This window comes from Bubalus kerabau, chromosome 7, assembly GCF_029407905.1.
Source record: "Bubalus kerabau isolate K-KA32 ecotype Philippines breed swamp buffalo chromosome 7, PCC_UOA_SB_1v2, whole genome shotgun sequence".
Lineage (NCBI taxonomy): Eukaryota > Metazoa > Chordata > Mammalia > Artiodactyla > Bovidae > Bubalus > Bubalus kerabau.
In genome coordinates this window covers 104826962-104846313 of record NC_073630.1, presented here as the reverse complement: position 1 = coordinate 104846313, position 19352 = coordinate 104826962, and the positions used below count along the sequence as shown (strand labels likewise).

General features: G+C 37.9%; 1 protein-coding gene across 8 annotated transcripts in view; it reads right to left on the bottom strand.

The window, feature by feature from the left end:
- ARHGAP24 (Rho GTPase activating protein 24) overlaps window positions 1-19352 on the bottom strand; it is a 460450-nt gene that overhangs the window by 220579 nt on the left and 220519 nt on the right. Inside the window, exon 1 of one of the 8 annotated variants that reach the window (XM_055589007.1) lies at window positions 5072-5297. The exons of 6 other annotated variants lie outside the window; for them this stretch is intronic. The gene's annotated coding sequence lies outside the window, so the exon portion shown is untranslated. Of the gene's footprint in view, window positions 1-5042; window positions 5298-19352 lie in introns of those variants that run through there. One more of the 8 variants, XM_055589002.1, reaches the window with a different exon arrangement.

Here is a 19352-nt window from a genome sequence, read left to right as displayed (position 1 = left end):
GTTTTACATTTGAGGTTTTACAGGAAGGTCGCTTTCATTTCCATTGTACTCAACTCTACTTAAAATGTTTTCAAGTGGGGAGGAGGACCTCTGGGTGCTAACTTTCCTGATGGACTAGCCCTGTGCTCTGGAGAAGGACTACAGAAGATATGCTTGATATTAAACATATTCAAAAGCAAGTTGGTTGGAGATAGAAGATACAGACAAATGAAAACTGCCCCTCAGAATTATTATTATTTTCTTGTTAATTTGGAAGTGAAGTGAAGTCACTCAGTCGTGTCTGACTCTTTGCAACCCCATGGACAGTAGCCTACCAGGCTCTGCCGTCCATGGGATTTTCCAGGCAAGAATACTGGAGTGGGCTGCCATTTCCTTCTCCAGGGGATCTTCCCAACCCAGGGATCGAACCCAGGTCTCCTGCATTGCAGACAGACGCTTTACCGTCTGAGCCTCCAGGGAAGCCCTGTTAATTTGGAAAGATGTAAGTATTTTACCTAGATCTTTGTAACTGATCTAATCTTTGTTTAAAGCTTAACAAAATAATATTTGGCTTGTAAAATTGTCTTAGACTCAGCCATTGCCATTTTTATTTATTCTTCTGTTTCCACCCCCCCAACTATTAATACAGCAAATGCTAGCAGCATCTTCTTGTATCAAATGCATTATCAATTCCACAATGCTTTCAGTGAAATCAACAAACCAAAAAGGGGTATTGGAAAATGGCTGATACCTCCATGTCCTCCAACTCTACTTTTTAAATTATTATTGACAATGGGCACCTGATGCTGTTTCTTCGTAGCAATTTACAGCTCCAAATTACTTGTTGCTAACAGCAATTTCATAATTTGTTAAATGGCATTATATAATGAAATTTTCATGTTTTAGCAGTGAACTAAATAACAAACACTTTGGTAATAAAATATGAAGTAAAACATATATGGTTTTTGGATCATGTATTTGTTAACAACCTTTTAAGTTATATTCACTTAACAGACACTTAGATCTGCTGCTGCTCAGTGGTGTCTGACTCGTTTTGACCCCATGAAATGTAGCCTGCCAGGCTCCTCTATCCATGAGATTTCCCAGGCAAGAATACTGGAGTGGATTGCCATTTCCTTCTCCAGGGGATCTTCCTAATCCAGGGATTGAACCCATGTCAATGGTGTCTCCTGTGTTGCAGGAGGGTTCTTTACATGCTGAGCCACCTGGGAAGCCACTTATTGCACTAAAACGTACCAAAAGAATCTCGGTCTTTAACTACATCACCTCTTCAATTGTCCAGAAGTATTGATTTAGTTCATCAAAAAAGGCCAGTATATAAGGACATAGTTCTGCGGTTTGAGCATCTTTTCTTTCCTGAGAGGCTGCAATTGAAAATAAGCTAAATGCAGATGTTTATCAGAACAAATTAATTATCTCTCTGTTCACCAATTGAAGAAATATCAGTAGCTTCTCTCTCTAGTTCACATCCTACAGCATTAAGCTTGACAGCCCCTTGGAAAGCATACATCTTGCTCACTGAATTCTAGTTTAAGAGGGGCTAGCTTTGACTACTTCTGGAGAATTCTCACAAGGTTGTGCGAAAAAAAAGGATCCTTATAAGGCACTGAGGGCTTCCCAGGTGGCACAGTGGTAAGGAATCTGCCTGCCAGTGCAGGAGACTCAGGAGACGCAGGTTCGATTCCTGGGTCAGGAAGATCCCCTGGAGCAGGAAATGGCAACCCACTCCATTATTGCTGCCTGGAGAATCCCATGGACAGAGGATCCTGGTGGGCTACAGTATAGAATGTTGCAAAGATTCAGATACAACTGGGTATGCACGCAGACACATAAGGTATTATCAGTGAACACTGTCACACGTTAATTTATTTCAAATTTTCCTTTCTTTACTAATTTTAAGAGTCATTTTCTAAATAGAAATCTTCCCAAGTGTGCATTCCTAATGACACTGAGTTTTCAGTGATAATATATATCATGCGTCAAATTTTCTAATTAGGTATGAATGTGAAAATTAAATTTTAATTAACCTGAGATAGTCAAGTAGAGAAAACTTTCACTGAATTAACATAGTATTCTTTCCATTTGAAAATGACTCATGTCATTTCACTAAAAGTAGGGGGCAAAAATAAGCAAAATTTCTACTTTTTAGATAATGTTTCTACATTTATGCAGACCCTAAATTCACTGTTGCAAACAAAAGATAGTCCCTAGTTCATTGTTTCAAACAGAAAGAGCGTGTCATATATATCACAAAATGCTTTTACACCTAGGACCAATTTCCGCAGCGACTAGGTGAAACCTGTTTGTTTTTTTTTTAAAATAGTTTCAGTTTGAAAAGAGCCTTCAATACAAAAGACCTCACAGCGTAATTCTTTATAAAGCTCTATGATCAAGGAATTAGCAGTGGATTCTTATTAAAGCTGGAATGTAGAACTACCCTGGACTCAATCTATAGCTTCACATATTATCTAACATATCCAGTTTTAATTTATTTCTTGTGTCAAACAGAATTAATGATCAAGATCATTGAGAAACCAGTGATCCATTTTGCTCTGAAATTCACTACATAAAAAATGTGGGAAGATAAGAAAACATATATTCAGCTACTATATTCAATGTTTTATGGCATTTTCAGCTTAGAAAAAGCTGTAAATAAGAGAAAGATGCAGATTTTAAAAACCAAGATATAATGGAGACAGTTAGCCTTACTTTCCTCTTTTTTTCCCTAAAGTTTCATCAGCACACAGAAGAAGCATAGATTAGATGACAATGATCATTTTTCCTTTTCTCTCTTTTCTACCAAGCAGTATTATGCTATTTCTCAGACACACATGCATGTGAACAGCATATATGTGAATGAGGCTAAAATAATGTACTTAGTACTTGTCCACTCACGCACGCTCAGTTGTGTCCAACTCACTGTGACCCTATGGATGGACTGTAACCTGCCAGGCCCCTCTGTCCATGGAATTCTCCAGGTTAGAATGTTGGAGTGGGTTTCCATTTCCTTCTCCAGGGGACCTTCCCAATCTAGGGATCAAACTCTCATCTCCTTATCTCCTGCATGGCAGGCAGATTCTTTACCACTGTGCCACCTGGGAAGCCCATATTTGATTAATACTAATTAATATTATAGCCCCCTTGAAATTGGTTAGTCACTGATTCCTTGACACATGCCTCCGGTAATTGTGTAAAAAGGAAAACAAACAGCACTTTCTGTATCTGATGTAGGAATGAGGTAGTTATCCCAGAGCCACTTCCATGGCAACTTCTACTACAGAACACAACTAAGAGTTTGGACACAAACCAAAAGCCTCCTTAGCACCTAAAATAGATGTCACTATGTCTGTGCACTTTGGCTCTGCACTTTCCTCATAAAAGATTCTCTTGGGTCTTCGGATAAAGTTATAGCCTCTCATTCTTTCCATATTTTTTTTTATAAACTTGTTTGTTTTCTGGTTTTCTTATGCACAGCACAAATGAAATGATCATTACAAAGAGATGGTTGAAGCTGAAGAGAGTTAGTAGAGGAATACAAATTGTCCACACCAGCAGGTAAAGAGATCACAGTTCCATATGGATGATGAACACAAGAAAAAAAAGTCCCATAAAAATAATACAATTTTTTAAAGCACAGTAATTATGTGACCTTATGACGTAAAAAGGATGGCCTTACACACCACAGAACAGGCCCTGCAAGTATTGTTATGTTATAGAATAAGTCTATGATGTGTATTCATGATGACAATACTGAGAAACTCACAAAACTTTGAATTTAGTCCTCTCCAGAGAGACAGTAAAATATCTAAGGCTTCCCAGGTGGCTCAGTGGTAAAGAATCCGCTAGCCAATGCAGGAGACTTGGGTTCTACCCCTGAGTTGGGAAGATCCCTTGGAGGAGGAAATGGCAACCTAATCCAGTATTCTTGCCTGGGAAATCCCATGAACAGAGGAGCCTGGCAGGCTACAGTCCATGGGGCTGCAAAGAGTTGGATACAACTGAGCACATACATATTATTATAGATTTTAGAAAGATAACTCTCCAAAAAATGGCTAAATTCTCTCTAAACTTTTGGAGTTTTCAGTAGTAAACTTTTAAGCTTCCTTTTCTGGAAAGTCCATAGATAGAAAACTCCGTAGTTCTCTGTTACTTGTTTACTGACCAGCAGTGAATACTATATATAGTATTAGCTAACCAGGCCTCTGGGGCAAGAGGGACATCTCAGATGACAGTGGTAAATGGGGTCTTATCTGTCCACTCCACTGCCAGGTGGGCTACTCCTCTTCTGCTCTGAAAACCCCTTCAGAGCTCAGTGATTTGAACTCTTATAGCAGATATCACTCTTAGAAATGCTGTCCCTTTAAGGTGGATGAACTTAATAAGATAAACTTCATCCAAAAATTAAAAAAAAAGAAAAGTTTACCCGAATTTGTAAAACTAAATATGGATAAAGGGAAGGAAGGGTTAAAATGAACAAGTATAGAAACAAACTAAAGATAAAACTCCAGTTTAAAACCTCATGTTTTCCAGGTCAGATACACCAAGCTGTGATGAGGTCAGGGAGACTTCACCCAGACAGTTTAAGGGCCTGGGCTTGCCCTGTGCTGGTTTCCTTATCTGATTGACTCTATAGGTTCTGCACTTCAAGCTGACAATGGATTAACCAACCTCGGCCCCTCTTCCCCAAGTCAAGAGCCTTCTGTACATTCTGTAATATTAAAGCATATCCTGCTTTATTCAACCTGAACAATCAAACATAAAAGCCACCCATGACAAGAGTCAACAAAGGACAAAACTAAACTAAGATTCAATATAAAATAACAACAATTCTTAGTTTCCTAAAAGCAAAACAAGATCTTAGCAGCTTCAACCAACAACAGCTCCAAAGCAATACTGAAACGCTCAAGAGCTAAGATATTCTAAGAGTGTGTTTTCTCTCAGAATAGAGGCAAAGTGGGAGAAAAAGGTCAGATGACCACAGAATACTTGTGCCTGAAAGAAATGAACCTTGAAGGAGATTTCTATGAGTTAAAAAACAGTACCTTATAAGTAACTGGTCTGGTCTACTCACAGCTGTTTCCAGTGTCGACTCTTGTTTAACTGTCTACTGACTTCAGTTTAAAGTTAATTCTGTTGGCAAAAAAAGTACAGAGCTTGTCTGGAAAGTGCTGTTGGGACATAAACCATTCCTTTCAAAGCGGTGGTAGCTGTATTAAGTTTTCTTGTAGAGGGGGATAGAAATCCTTCCTGTAGCAAATCTTCTTCCTCCTTCCCCTCAGACTTACTCAGTATCCTCCTATCCCATATACTGAAGAAAGAGACAGAGAGGGAAGAAAAAAAAAAAAAAAACTGCCAGGAAATATACCTTAAATAATGTAGTATTTGAGCATTTAGAAATAGACCAAAAAAAAAAAAAAGGGCGGGGGTTAAAAATGAGAACCAGAGAAAGCACATCAGGATCTTAAATATAATTTAGCCCAATGCCTTCACTTTATAAATAATGTAAGTGATGCCTAGAGAAAATACGATTTGTGCAAAGTCACTCACAAAGCTCATATGTGTCAGCTAAGAAAAGCTATTGGATTTCACAACTCCCAATTCAAGGCTTTTTCTATTACGCTATTGTACCCGAGGGGAAATGGTTTACCTTTTTCCTCTGCATCCTTGTAGAATACCCACACGAGCTGGCAGCGAGAAGTAATACAATGTCAGAACCACCTGTTCTCAGAAAAAAGCATTTCCCTCCACTTCACAGTCCTTAATATTGAACATCTCTCTCTCTAATGTCTAATTTCTTCTATATTTAGGAAATAATATTTTCCTCTGCTGATTTCCCAGAATATTTTTTATGTCTCAGGAGTTGCCATTTTTCAGGGGCTATGAATATCCTTTAGTCCTTACAGAGGACTCCTGAAAAGGATGGAGCTATGACAGTTGTTAGAGTAAGTAGTTACTTGGCTCTTGAATCAGAAACACATTATTATTACCAAAAATCTCTGCTTCTAAATTGTAAAAAAAAAAAAATTTCACCATATATACAAGTTTATTTTTTGATCACTTTTTAAAAATATTTTTTTGATGGGGACCATTTTTAAAGTCTTTATTGAATTTGTTACAATACTGCTTCTTTTTTTATGTTTTTAGCCATGAGGCATACAGGATCTTACCTCCCCCACCAGGGATCAAACCAACACATCTACACTGGAAGATGAATTCTTAACCACTGGACCACCAGGGAAGTCTGCGATTCTTGACTATGACTTTTTATATATTTTGTTAAATATAAGATAAACATCACAATAATTTTTATTTGGTATCTGTCACATCACTTTTCCTACTTATATATGAGAAATTATTTTTCTTGAACTGAAGGGATGATTTCTTTATTATAATTTTTAAAAAAGTTTCCTTTTGAAATAATTCATTCACTTATTAAACAAATATTAATTGAATATTTATAAAGCTACCTCATCCATCCCTTGTGGAATATAATAACTGACAAGCAATAGCTTTTTCAGAGAAGTGCATAATTTTCAAATAAAATCAAAGGGTTTAGATGGGAAGTAAGGCCAATTTTCTATAACTTATGTTTTTCTTCATTCCCATACATCAACCATGTGCCCAACATTTACTTACATTCTACCCATTGAGTCATTCACTCTCAAAAACACCCATCCTAGGGTCCGATAAGCCAAAATATGAAGTGGCCCAGGCTAAAATTGCTCTGGTCACTACTGATCTTTCTATTTGATATGACTCCTTAAAATATTAATGTCAAATCAACTTTACATGCTATGACTCAAAGACACAATTAACTAAATTCTCAGACCATTAAAGACCATTTTCAAACTTTTACTCATTCCTTATCTCAGAAATTCACTGTTTGGTTTTGATATTGCTTGTCTACTTTTAAGATTCCATTTATCTATGCTTGTCCTGGTCTTTGGCAGAAAGCAATGTAATTGTGAACAAATAATTGCAAAAGTATACTTTTAAAAATGAAAATTGGATTAGATTTTTAAAAACATTTTCCAAAGTGTTGAGTAATTAACACATACCATATAAATCTTCCAACCCTGACAAATAAACAGTTGATATTCAGAACACGTAAATGTTGAGAGAGAAATCTTGTAAAACATACTCTGTGCTTCTTGACACAATGGTAGATCCTATTTTCCTTTTGTTCTTAATTAATCTTGCTTGATTGAGCTCTAAGAAAATGAAAACCCCACAGACATTAACATCTAATCTACATTTATACCTAACACTAATATGTCAAATATGACAAGAGTTTGACACACAGATGTGTATTCCTTGGGTTTACTAAAATTTTTCCATATTTTTCCTTTACTTCTTAAGCTTTTACTCTTTATTTGAACATTTGGCCTTTTGGATGTTAGAAGGGGCAGGAAGGAAGTGTGAGTAAAACCTTAAAGGAGAAGTAGGCTGTGAGGAGGCACAGAGATTCAGATGGAATGACTGACGTCAGGGTGATTCAGGGCTGTTGAGTAGACTCAGGGGAAAAAAAAGGTGTAGAGAGAAGTCATGTACCCACAGGTTGTTTAGAACAGAAGTGGGTTGAGTCACAGACAATAGATTATAGGTACTGATTTCAGGAACCAAAGTCTCTCAAAATAGGGTAAGCAAAGAAAGAACCAGCAATTTTGGTGACCAGTGCAAGCAACAGGAAATTGGCCCTCAAACTTACTTTGTAATTCATAACCCTGTTCCTTTCTCCCCATTGAGAGGGAAGCAATTGCTGTCAATATGTGAAATTTAGCACTATCTAAAATAACACAGTGGTATACAATCATTTTAAAAAATCCTCTCTCTTTATATTTAGGTCCCTTGGACATATTCCAGGTTGCCCAACTCTGGGCATGCTCTGAATTTCAGAGTCCTTAGGTAAGTTTAGAGGGGAAGAATTACTGTGTTATGAAGATGGAATCTATGGAGTTGAATTCCACTGATGGGAGTAGCACTTAGAGCAGAGGTGAACTCCAGGGCAGACTGTATTAACATAGGCAAGGCCGTCGGAATTCTCAAACTCTCGGTCTCCTCCTCTCAATTTTCAGGTTTACAGTAACATTAGAAGAAGGTTTGTACTAAAGAATCCCAGAGAGCAGTTTTGTGATAGCAGGGAAGGGAAGTGATCACGTGAACAGCTGTTAGATTATTTTGTGTTTGGGAAGAGTTTTCATAGGTGGACATTTTTAACTGTCCCAGGAGACTGACGCATATAAAAATCTCAAGCATCAACTCTCTTAAACTAGTTCAAGCTCCTGCTTGCTATGTTGCCTTCTCTGTTCACAGTCCAGTCTCCTCACAGCAGCCAGAGTCACCATTCCACTCTTCATCTCCTCTGTTGGTTTCCATCATCTCCTGCTTTATATCATCCAACGGGTTCCCACCATCTCTCTCCTTCATTCCTTTCAGTTTCGCATTATCCTCTGGTTCACTGTTCAGTCATTTGCCATTATTCCTCGCTTCATCCCTACAAGGGTTTCCCATTTTCCCCTGGTTCACACTGTCCAAAAATTTCCCTTCATTCTCTGCTTCATCCCTACAATGATTTCCCATGGCCCTCGGTATAAATCCAAATGCCTAGCCACAGCCTCCTAGGCTTTCCATCATTTTGCCTCCATTTATCTTTCCTACTTTCCTAAATGCTGTTCCATTTGTCTAGAAAGTGCCTTCCTCATATCTTCACAGAACTATTCTCTTTTCAGCATTCAGAGCTCATTTTAAATGCTTCCTCTCCAGAAAAAGAATATCCTGACTAGTCTGGTTAACCATCCTCCCGACCACATACACACACTCTCTCTACCTCGTTTCTCTACTTTGGTTTTTCTTCACAGCACTTACCACTACCCAAAATTATCTTTGGTTCTTTTTTAGTTATTCATTAATTCAATTAGTTTAAATATGTTCACTGTATCTCTTCTAGAATAACCTGCTATATAATGCAGGGAACACAGACTGGTGCTCTGTATGACCTAGATGGGTGGGAAGAAGGTTCAAGAGGGAGGGGATATATATACACATATATAGTTATGTGTATATATATACATGTATATAGCTATGATTGATTCGAGTTGCTGTCTGGCAGAAACAAACAATATTTGTGAAGCAATTATTGTCTGATTTAAAACAAATAGAATAAGTTTTATAAACTAATTATAAAATATTATCAGAAATGTATCAGAAGTTACAAATAAGATCAGAAAGATAAGATTTAGGCTCTTTTAAACCTCATCATCCCCTGTGTTCAGAACAGTGTCAACTATAAAATGGCAATCCACTCCAGGACTATTGCTTGGAAAATCCCATGGACAGAGGAGCCTGGTAGGCTACAGGCCATGGGGTCGCAAAGAGTCAGACACGACTGAGTGACTTCACTTTATAGTCCCGCCTGGGTTACTACTCTTCATTCAACAAGCAACTAACCTAAGCCCACAAGCATGAGGGCAAAGACTAACCCACCTTTACAACTGATGGAACCCTGAAAATCTCCTCGTGGCTCAGCAGCTAGGCATCCCAGAAATAAAGAGCCCCTGTTGGGCTCTAGGTATGTAACTGTTCCTACACAAGGGGACTCTAAGCCCTTAAATTTTCCTAACACAAAGGCCAGAGTATACCTCTGACTTGCCAGAATATCCTTTATGGATACATGCACCAGACTAGGTATGGGATTATATTTGCTAGAAGGTCCTGAGAGCTTCCGGATATTTCCTATGTTTCCCAAACTCTACAGTAACTGCCTTTATTTAAACAGCAGATATCCGACAACAAATTCCATCCTTTCCAGGTGGTTTCGAGAAACTGCTCTCAGCTGCCAACTCTTTAGGAGAAGAAGCTAAATCTTTGCATTCACAACACATGTTTTCTAAATGAAAAGGGGGAAGACTAAGTAATTTTAGAGAGGTGAGCTCACAGATAATCTCATCACCATCTCAGTCCTCCTCCACACTGATTCAGAGCTCTCCAGTGAGCTGTGAATTGGATTGCCTCCATCTCCTCTCCTACTGCTTCCTAAATACCTGTTCTAGTGAGTCAGCCTCTGGGTCCTGGGGCTCAGATGCACTGTGGGACGATGAGACTGGCTCAACACATGCTGGGTCCAGTCACATCAGAAAGGTACTGAAAGGGAAACTTCCCTGATGGGCCAGTGGTTAAGACTTTGCCTTCCAATGTAAGGGGTGTGGGTTCAATTCCTGACTGGGGACCTAGATCCCACATGCCTCATGGCTCTGCTCCAAAAAAAAAAAAAAAAAAAACACATAAAAAAGAAGTTAAATAAATAAATAAGAAGTAATATTGTAACAGATTCAATAACAAATTTTAGAAAATGGTCCACATAAAAAAATTTCTTTAAAAAAGAAACATGCTAATGTGATGGTGGGCAAACACAGGGGGATTCCTTGTTAGGAAGAAATTGATTTTTCCCAAGCACACACCACAGCAGTTGTCCCCTAGGACACAATGATGTAGAGAAAATCCCTTGCCAGAACACTGTTGCCACTAAATGGAAAATAGCATCATATAAAATAACTGTTGGAAAAAAATGCCATTTTCTTATGGACTAAGATAAAATATTAATCTAAATACATAGGTGCCACTTATTTAGTCAATAAATCAAAGCTACAAATATTTTTTATTGCTTCCTATCAACAAAGTTTTATGCTAAGTCATGAGGTCTCTCATCCTGGAGTCTGAAGTCAAGTCGGCCTTAGGAAACATCACTACGAACAAAGCTAGTGCAGGTGATGGAATTCCAGCTGAACTGTTTCAAATCCTAAAAGATGATGCTGTGAAAGTGCTGCACTCAATACGCCAGCAAATTTGGAAACTTAGCAGTGGCCACAGGACTGGAAAAGGTCAGTTTTCATTCCAATCCCAAAGAAAGGGAATGCCAAAGAATGTTCAAACTACCACAAAATTGCACTCATCTCACATGCTAGCAAAGTAGTGCTCAAAATCCTCCAAGCCAGGCTTCAACAGTATTAGAACCAAGAACTTCCAGATGTTCAAGCTGGATTTAGAAAAGGCAGAGGAACCAGAGATCAAATGGCCAACATCAGTTGGATCATAGAAAAAGCAAGAGTGTTCCAAAAAAAAAAATGTACTTCTGCTTTATTGACAATGCCAAAGCCTTTGACTGTATGGATCACAACAAACTGTAGAAAATTCTTCAACAGATGGGAATACCAGACCATCTTACCTGCCTCCTGAGAAATCTGTATGCAGGTCAAGAAGCAACAGTTAGAACCAGACATGGAACAATGGACTGGTTCCAAATTGGGAAAGGAGTACCTCAAGGCTGTATATTGTCACCCTGCTTATTTAACCTACCTGGAGAGTACATTATGCGAAATGCTGGACTGGATGAAGCACAAGCTGGAATCAAGATTGCCAGGAGAAACATCAATAACCTCAGATATGCAGACACCACCCTTACAGCAGAAAGTGAAGAAGAACTAAAGAGCCTCTTGATGAAAGTGAAAGAGGAGAGTGAAAAAGCTGGCTTAAAGCTCAACATTCAGAAAACAAATATCTTGACATCTGGTCCCATCACTTCATGGCAAATAGATGGGGAAACAATGCAAACAGTGACAGACTTTATTTTCTTGGGCTCCAAAATCACTGCAAATGGTGATTCCAGTCATGAAATGAAAAGACACTTGCTCCTTGGAAGAAAAGCCATGACAAACCTAGACAGCATATTAAAAAGCAGAGACAGTTCTTTTCTGACAAAGGCCCTTCTAGTCAAAGCTATGGTTTTTCCTGTAGTCATGTATGAATGTGAGAGTTGGACCATAAAGAAAGCTGAGTGTCGAAGAATTGATACTTTTGAACTGTGGTGTTAGAGAAGACTCTTGAGAGTCCCTTGGACTGCAAGGAGATGCAACCAGTCCATCCTAAAGGAAATCAGTCCTGAATATTCATTGGAAGGACTGATGCTAAAGTTGAAGCTCCAATACTTTGTCCACCTGATGCGAAGAACTGACTCATTGGAAAAGACCCTGATGCTGTGAAAGATTGAAGGAGGGAGGAGAAGGGGATGACAGAGGATGAGATGGTTGGATGGCATCACGGACTCATTGGATATGAGTTTGAGCAAGCTCCGGGAGTTGATGATGGACAGGGAAGCCTGGCATGCTGCAGTCCGTGGGGTCACAAAGTCGGACATGACTGAGTAACTGAACTGGACTGAACTGATGAGGTCTCTATAATAATCCCCTGTTATATCATGGTATGATAATATTTCCGTATCCAGAATACAGAATTCCCTAGGGAAATAAGGTCTCTCTTCCTTTCTTTACTTCTTTATTTTCTTCAGTTTATTGAAGCCTGTATTTATTAAGTTCATATAATGTGCAATGTTTGAGTATAAAGAAAAATACAAAATCCAACATAGGGAATCTTGGAGGTGAAAGAAGTCTACTGACTATTGGGAAATCAACACTGAGTTATAGGAGAACACAATGGAGGGCTTCCCTCATGGCTCGGTAGTTAAAAAATAATCCACCTGCCAATACAGGAGATGCTGGTTTGACCCCTGAGTTAGGAAGATCCCCTGGAGAAGGAGATGGAAACCCACTCCAGTATTCATGCCTGGAAAATCCCATAGGGAGAGGAATCTGGTGGGTTACAGTCCATGGAGTCTCAGAGAGTTGCACATGACTGAGCGACTGAGCAGGCACACATGTGACACTATAAGAAGGGACATGACCAAAGGTTTCCTTGAGGAGGTGCAACCAAGAAATACTTTGAGTGCATCAGGAAAGGAAAAGGACTAACATTTCAGGCAGGAGATAAGGATAGAGTTGGGCCACTTCAAGTAGTTCTACAGAGCTGGAAGGTAGAATGAATAACATACCGTAATGGGTAAAATGCTATGCTATGCTATGCTAAGTCACTTCAGTCGTGTCTGACTCTGTGTGACCCCATAGACAGCAGCCCACCAAGCTCCCCCGTCCCTGGGATTCTCCAGGCAAGAACACTGGAGTGGGTTGCCATTTCCTTCTCCAATACATGAAAGTGAAAAGTGAAAGTGAAGTCGCTCAGTCATGTCCGACTCTCAGTGACCCCATGGACTGCAGTCTACCAGGCTCCTCCATCCATGGGATTTTCCAGGCAAGAGTACTGGAGTGGGGTGCCATTGCCTTCTCCGAATGGGTAAAATATGCAGAAAGAAATATAGGCAAAAGCCAGAGTCAGGAACCTAGGCTTTATCCTGAAGGTTGTGGGTCGCTACTAAAGGATTTTAAACATTGGCTATTTTGGTTTTAGACTGCTAAGTAGAAAAATAATTTAGGAACAAGTGATCTAAAGGACGACTTAAGAGGATGCTACTATACCACTGTAAGACATTGTGATGGTCTGGAGGGACGGAAAGACAGAGATGATCTCAAAAGATATTGAAATTGTTCCATAGGTAGGAAGATATAGGATAGACAAACTTACTTCCAAAATGTCCATAAAATCATTGCAGAAAAATGTATGCAGTGTTAGATGTGCATGAAAATGTAAATCCTTATTATATAAAAAACATTTTTAATAAAGTCTATCCATTTGCTGATTAAGAAGCCGAGGCACCAAACTTAAAAGAGTGATAGCAGAATTTGAACTCATGTTCCCATGGCTACAATATCATATGTTTTATGCTGAATTGTCCATCCCTTTTAGGAGATCATAGATTTTGGACACCTTTTTAAACTTTGGTGACTAGGATTGAAGAGACTGGAATATACTTTGGCAGAATCTTAGAAGATTCCTTACTTAGGCAGACTGTTAAGATTTTTCAGTTATAAGCATGTTCAGATTTGAAATTCAACACAAACAATGGGCTTCCCCAATAGCTCAACAGGGTAAAGAACCTGCCTGCAATACAGGAGACATGGGTTCAACCCCTGGTTCAGGAATATCCCCTAGAGAATGAAATGGCAACCCACTCCAGTATTCTTGCCTGAAAAATCCCATGGACAGCAGAGCCTGGGGGCTACAGCTCAAAGAGCTTCAGGAAGTCAGTGAGTGAATAAGCACGGCATACAACACACAAAGAATTATATTTGCATTGTGTCTATGAAACTGTATGTTTTGCTTCCTGCAAAAGCACAAACCCTTCATCAAATTCCTCTTGATAATGTAATCATTTTAAGCCTGAAAGATTTATTCACACTCTATAGAAGGATAGCCGGTTGAAACCAAAATGAAAGTCAACTTGGCAGATATCCTAGTTCAATCAAGTCAAATACTGAGTTTTGAGTACAATGCAGTTTGAAAGACAAATCAGCTTCAATGAGTCTAGGAAGGGAAGAGGCAAAACTCGTGAGACACTGAAAACAGAAAGGGGCAGACAGCTCAAACAGGAAAAAAAAAATGCTGAGATTTGCCTTAAAGTTGGAGGAGGGAATTCCTTCTCTAACATATTTTGCACCTACTACAGGTAGGATAACCATATAGTTCACTATCCAAAACTTGACTCTTTTAGATTAAAAAGAGGCACTGATTAATTACAGTGGGATAGCAGATAAAAACTAGGGCTCTTACAGACAAACCTGGATATACACCATCCTACCTAGAGGTTTGCATTAAACCTGCCTTTCAGATGATGATATTATCAAAAATGAGGTCATTGGTTTTAAAGTAACTGGCTCTTAAAGTGAGTCAAGATTGAAAAAAAAATTTTTATACAACTTGGACAAGGTATTCAAATACATATACAAGGGTCAGATCAACTGAACCATTTGGGATGTAATAATCCTTTTAGTTCCATAGTTTATTGTATTAAAAAATGATGTCGAACAATAAAAATTACACTTCATTTTAAGACAGTAACAGACAGCAAGTATACAGTGTTTGGTAATAGTAGAGTTAGTCACTCTGTTGTGTACAACTTTGAAACCGCATGGATTATAACCCACCAGGCTCCTCCGTCCATGGAATTCTTTAGGCAAGAATACTGTTGTAGGTAGCCTTCCCTTCTCCAGGGGCTCTTCCAAACCCAGGGATCAAACCCAGGTCTCCTGCATTGCAGGTGGATTCTTAACCACCTGAGAGACCAGTATCTGGTATCCCATAAAAAGTAATGTATTCACATACACATTTTTGCTATAAAATATAAAGATATTAGTTTTGATGGGTGCCCTGAGCTATTTTGATTATTTCAAAATAAGCACAGGCCTTATTGTTCAATGCATTAACCATAACAGAATCAATATTAATAACACCAAATTGAGTAGAATCTCAATCCATTTTTTTTCTTAGATGAAAAAAATCCTTTTTTTTTTCTTAGATTTTTTTTTTAGATGAAAATATCCTTTATTATATGGCAAAGTTCCTTACTAAGCTGGACAAAAGGAAGGATGAGCATAGCACAGGAAGCAAACATTCTCAGGTACAGACAGGAGATATCAGCCACAATTAATTAGGTTTCCAACCTTGGACAAAACAATTGACTTCACTGGGGCTTAGTTTTCTCCTATTTAAAACATGAGTGGATTTAGTTTGAGTACATCAGGGGTTATTTCACATGTGAAGTTGGACTATCCTCTGAGATAATTATCTCCCATATGTTTTATATTTGTTTAAGGTTTATTCATCTATGAGGACTAAAGATCTGTTGCATCATAAAAATACTAAAACAGCCAGTTATTGAAGAAACAACTGCACTGGTAACCACAATTATGATTTTTTTTAAGATTTTCCAGAATAAAAACATAGACAGTGGGGAAACATTTTATTTTTTAGGGCATAATAGGAGGACTGTTAGGATTTTCTTATGGGAAAAGTCATCAGATACAAAATGTTGAACCACCTAGTGCTTAATATTTTTTAAATATTAAGCTTCTTTGGGCTCCCCAAACCACTGAATTTATACAGAAAAACAGATTTTTCTCAGAAGTATAGAGTTGCTTCCTGACACTGTCACTTTTAACAAGGAAAGAATGAATCCACATTTACAAGACAGAGTGTTGGAAATAAATAGAGAAGGCTCCTCCCTGTATTGTAGTCTTTGACAAGTCCCTAGATACATGAGCATGGTTCAGAAAATTATAAAAACAAAGTGCCCATCAATTCTTTGACATTGGACCTCAAGATTCAAGGCCAACAAAGACACTTGCTCCTTGAAAGAAAAGCCATGACAAAACTAGACAGCATATTAAAAAGCAGAGACATTACCTTCCCAACAAAGGTCTGTATACTCAAAGCTATGATTTTTTCATTAGTCATGTATGGATGTGAGAGTTGGGCTATAAGGAAAGCTGAGCATAAAAGAATTGATGCTTTTGAACTGTGGTATTGGAGAAGACTCTTGAGGGTCCCTTGGACTGCAAGGAGATCAAACCAGTCAATCCTAAAGGAAATCAGTCCTGAATATTCATTGGAAGGACTGATGCTGAAGCTGAATCTCCAACACTTTGTCCACCTGATGAGAAGAACTGACTCATTGGAAAGGACCCTGATGCTGGGAAGGATTGAAGGCAGGAGGAGAAGGGGATGACAGAGGATGAGATGGTTGGATGGCATCACCAACTAGATGGACATGAGTTTGAATAAGCTACGGGAGTTGGTGATGGACAGGAAAGCCTGGAAGGCTGCAGTCCATGGGGTCCCAAAGAGTCGGACATGACTAAGTGACCAAACTGAACAAGAAATAATGAAGATGAATATAATGTAAAATTTAATGTTTCTACCATCTTAACTGTCACAAATTCTATTATTAAGGATCAACAGTTGTAGTACATCCACCCAGATGGTCTATCCATTCGTCCATGCAACTATCTACATCTGCACACATACATACATATGTATATCTACAAATCTGGTTTTCAAAAGGTAAACATTCCCTTATTTACCTCAATTTTTGAAATTATTAAAATGTGTTTACCTTTAGAGACAAGCAAGCAAACATAATTACACATATGTCTTCTTTAATCATCATAAATCTCTCTCCTCCATTCTTAATAACTTGGACTTACACAACTTCTCAGGTGGCTACAAAAAATAAATGCAATGATATTTTACTGGCAGTCAAGAAGCTTAACAAAATGAGTACCTAACAAACGTTTACCGATTTGAATGAATCACACCAAGGATCCTAACCTCATCAACGTGGAAGAAGCCGCCATTAAACGATATCATGTGAATTGACTTCCCTACTACCCATTCCTCTGTTTTATCAAGTGTTCAAGAATTACTTATTTGAATACTTCTCAAGCATTGCTTTTGTGTGAGGATTTGTCTGTTTCAAATATGAATACTGTATTTTTCATCACTATATGACCACTAAGCAATAAAAAACCATACTTGAATAGATCCATCTTCACAAAAAATTGTCCCCTGAAATTTCCTTCATTTTAATCAACACATTGTTGAATTTATTAATCCCTGCATCCTTATTTGAGATTACAAATGTCAATGAGTATTCCCCATAGTTCTACGGTGAAAAAGTAGTCCCACAGGCCAGTTTAGCCAGCAGTTATTGAACTGGTAAGATAATTACTGGCAGTTTTCGCTTACTGAGAAAATAATTTTTTCTTTCTAATCTGAGTAGATTCTTTATATCTTTATCCTGGAAATTATCAAGTCTTTTGGTTTTTCAATAAATTTCAACTTTGATTTCTTTCTTGATATTATTCAATGAATCTATCATCATCTATGTTAGTAATACTTTCTTATTAAAGAATATATATTTCAGTCAAAGAGAGAGATGTCATTGGACTTTGTTGGTGAAATGCTAGAGTGTTTTTATTCTTTAAACTCCATTTGTTATTGACAAGTAGACAACATTTAAAGACATGAGTAGATGAGATGATCAGAAAGAGTGAGTGTAACTAGCAAAGGTGAACAAGGACAGAGACCTGCGGTATTTCAATGAAGTGTTAGAAGTATTGGGTGTGTGTGCGTGAGTGTAATTTATAAATATATGAATGAGACATATATGTATTGGAATTCGCCAATCGGTGAAAAACTTGGAAGATTCCTGTTTCTACTCAGAGAGATGTAGTACAGAAATAGCTGTGCAAAGGTGGAAGGGCTATAATAGAGATATGAGTCATTATTAGGTGTTTGTAAGAAGAGAATGACAGAGGATGAGGTGGTTGGATGGCATTACCAATTCAATGGACATGAATTTGGGCAAACTCCAGTGGATGGTGAGGGACAGGGAAGCCTGGCATGCTGCAGTCCATGAGGTCACAAAGAGTTGGCCACGACTGAACAACAACACTTTTTATTTCAGCACAATTTCAAACTCACAGAAAGACTGTAAGAATACTGCAAACAAAACCTATATACCCTCTACCCCAGTTTACCGATTTCCATCTACCAATCTCTGTATAGGCATATGACTTTTTCTCTGACTCACTGAGAGTGAGTTGGAGTCAATGTGCCCTTTAGCAGTACACAGTGTGCGCTTCCTAAGAGCAAGGATATTTTCTTATATCACTTCCCTACAGTTCTAAAAATTATGAAATTTAACATCGAACAATATTATTATCTAATCCACAGTTCACATTCACATTTTTAAATTGTCCCACTAATGTCCTTTAGAGCTACTATTTCTGTAGTTCAGGATCCAGTCCATAGTCACCCATTGCATTCAGTGTTCTTTTTCTATAGATTCCTTTAATTTGGAACATTTCCTCAATCTTTGTCTTTATACATCTTAAAATTTTTAAAGGTACAGCAAATTATTTTATAGACTGTCTCCCAGCTTGGATTTGCCTCACATTTCCTTAGTATTAGACTCAGGTTATACATTCTTAGCAGAAATGTCAGGGAAGTGATGTTTTCAACACGTTATAGCAAGAGGCACATAATGGGAAGAAAATTCAAAAAAGAGGAGATACATGCATATGTATAGCCGATTCACTTTGCTGTACAGTAGAAATGAAAACATTGTAAAACAACTATACTCCAAAAAAAAAAAAAAAAGAATCACATGACATCAGGTTGTTCTGAAATTGATGAAATTTGATCCATTTTCTTATCATACTCTTACACAGCAGTTTTTAGCACCCATTGATTATTTCTATATTAGCTGTCATTTTATTGTAAAAGAGAGCTTTCCCATCCCATCTATGTATGTATGTATTTACTTATTTATATTAAAATAAACTCATGGATTTTTATTTTATTCATTTATTTATTATATATTTTAATATTGAAATTATTTCAAATGTGGCCAATAGGAGCCCTTTCAGCCCAGATCCTTTGTCCTTTTTTATGTCACTATCATTCTTTGAGCACGTTCTTATTTCTGGGACAAAATGTTTCAGGCTTAGCTATATGTTCCCTGTCCCAGACTCAAATGAGTCTTCTCTCCTTGATTTGTCTTAACGGAA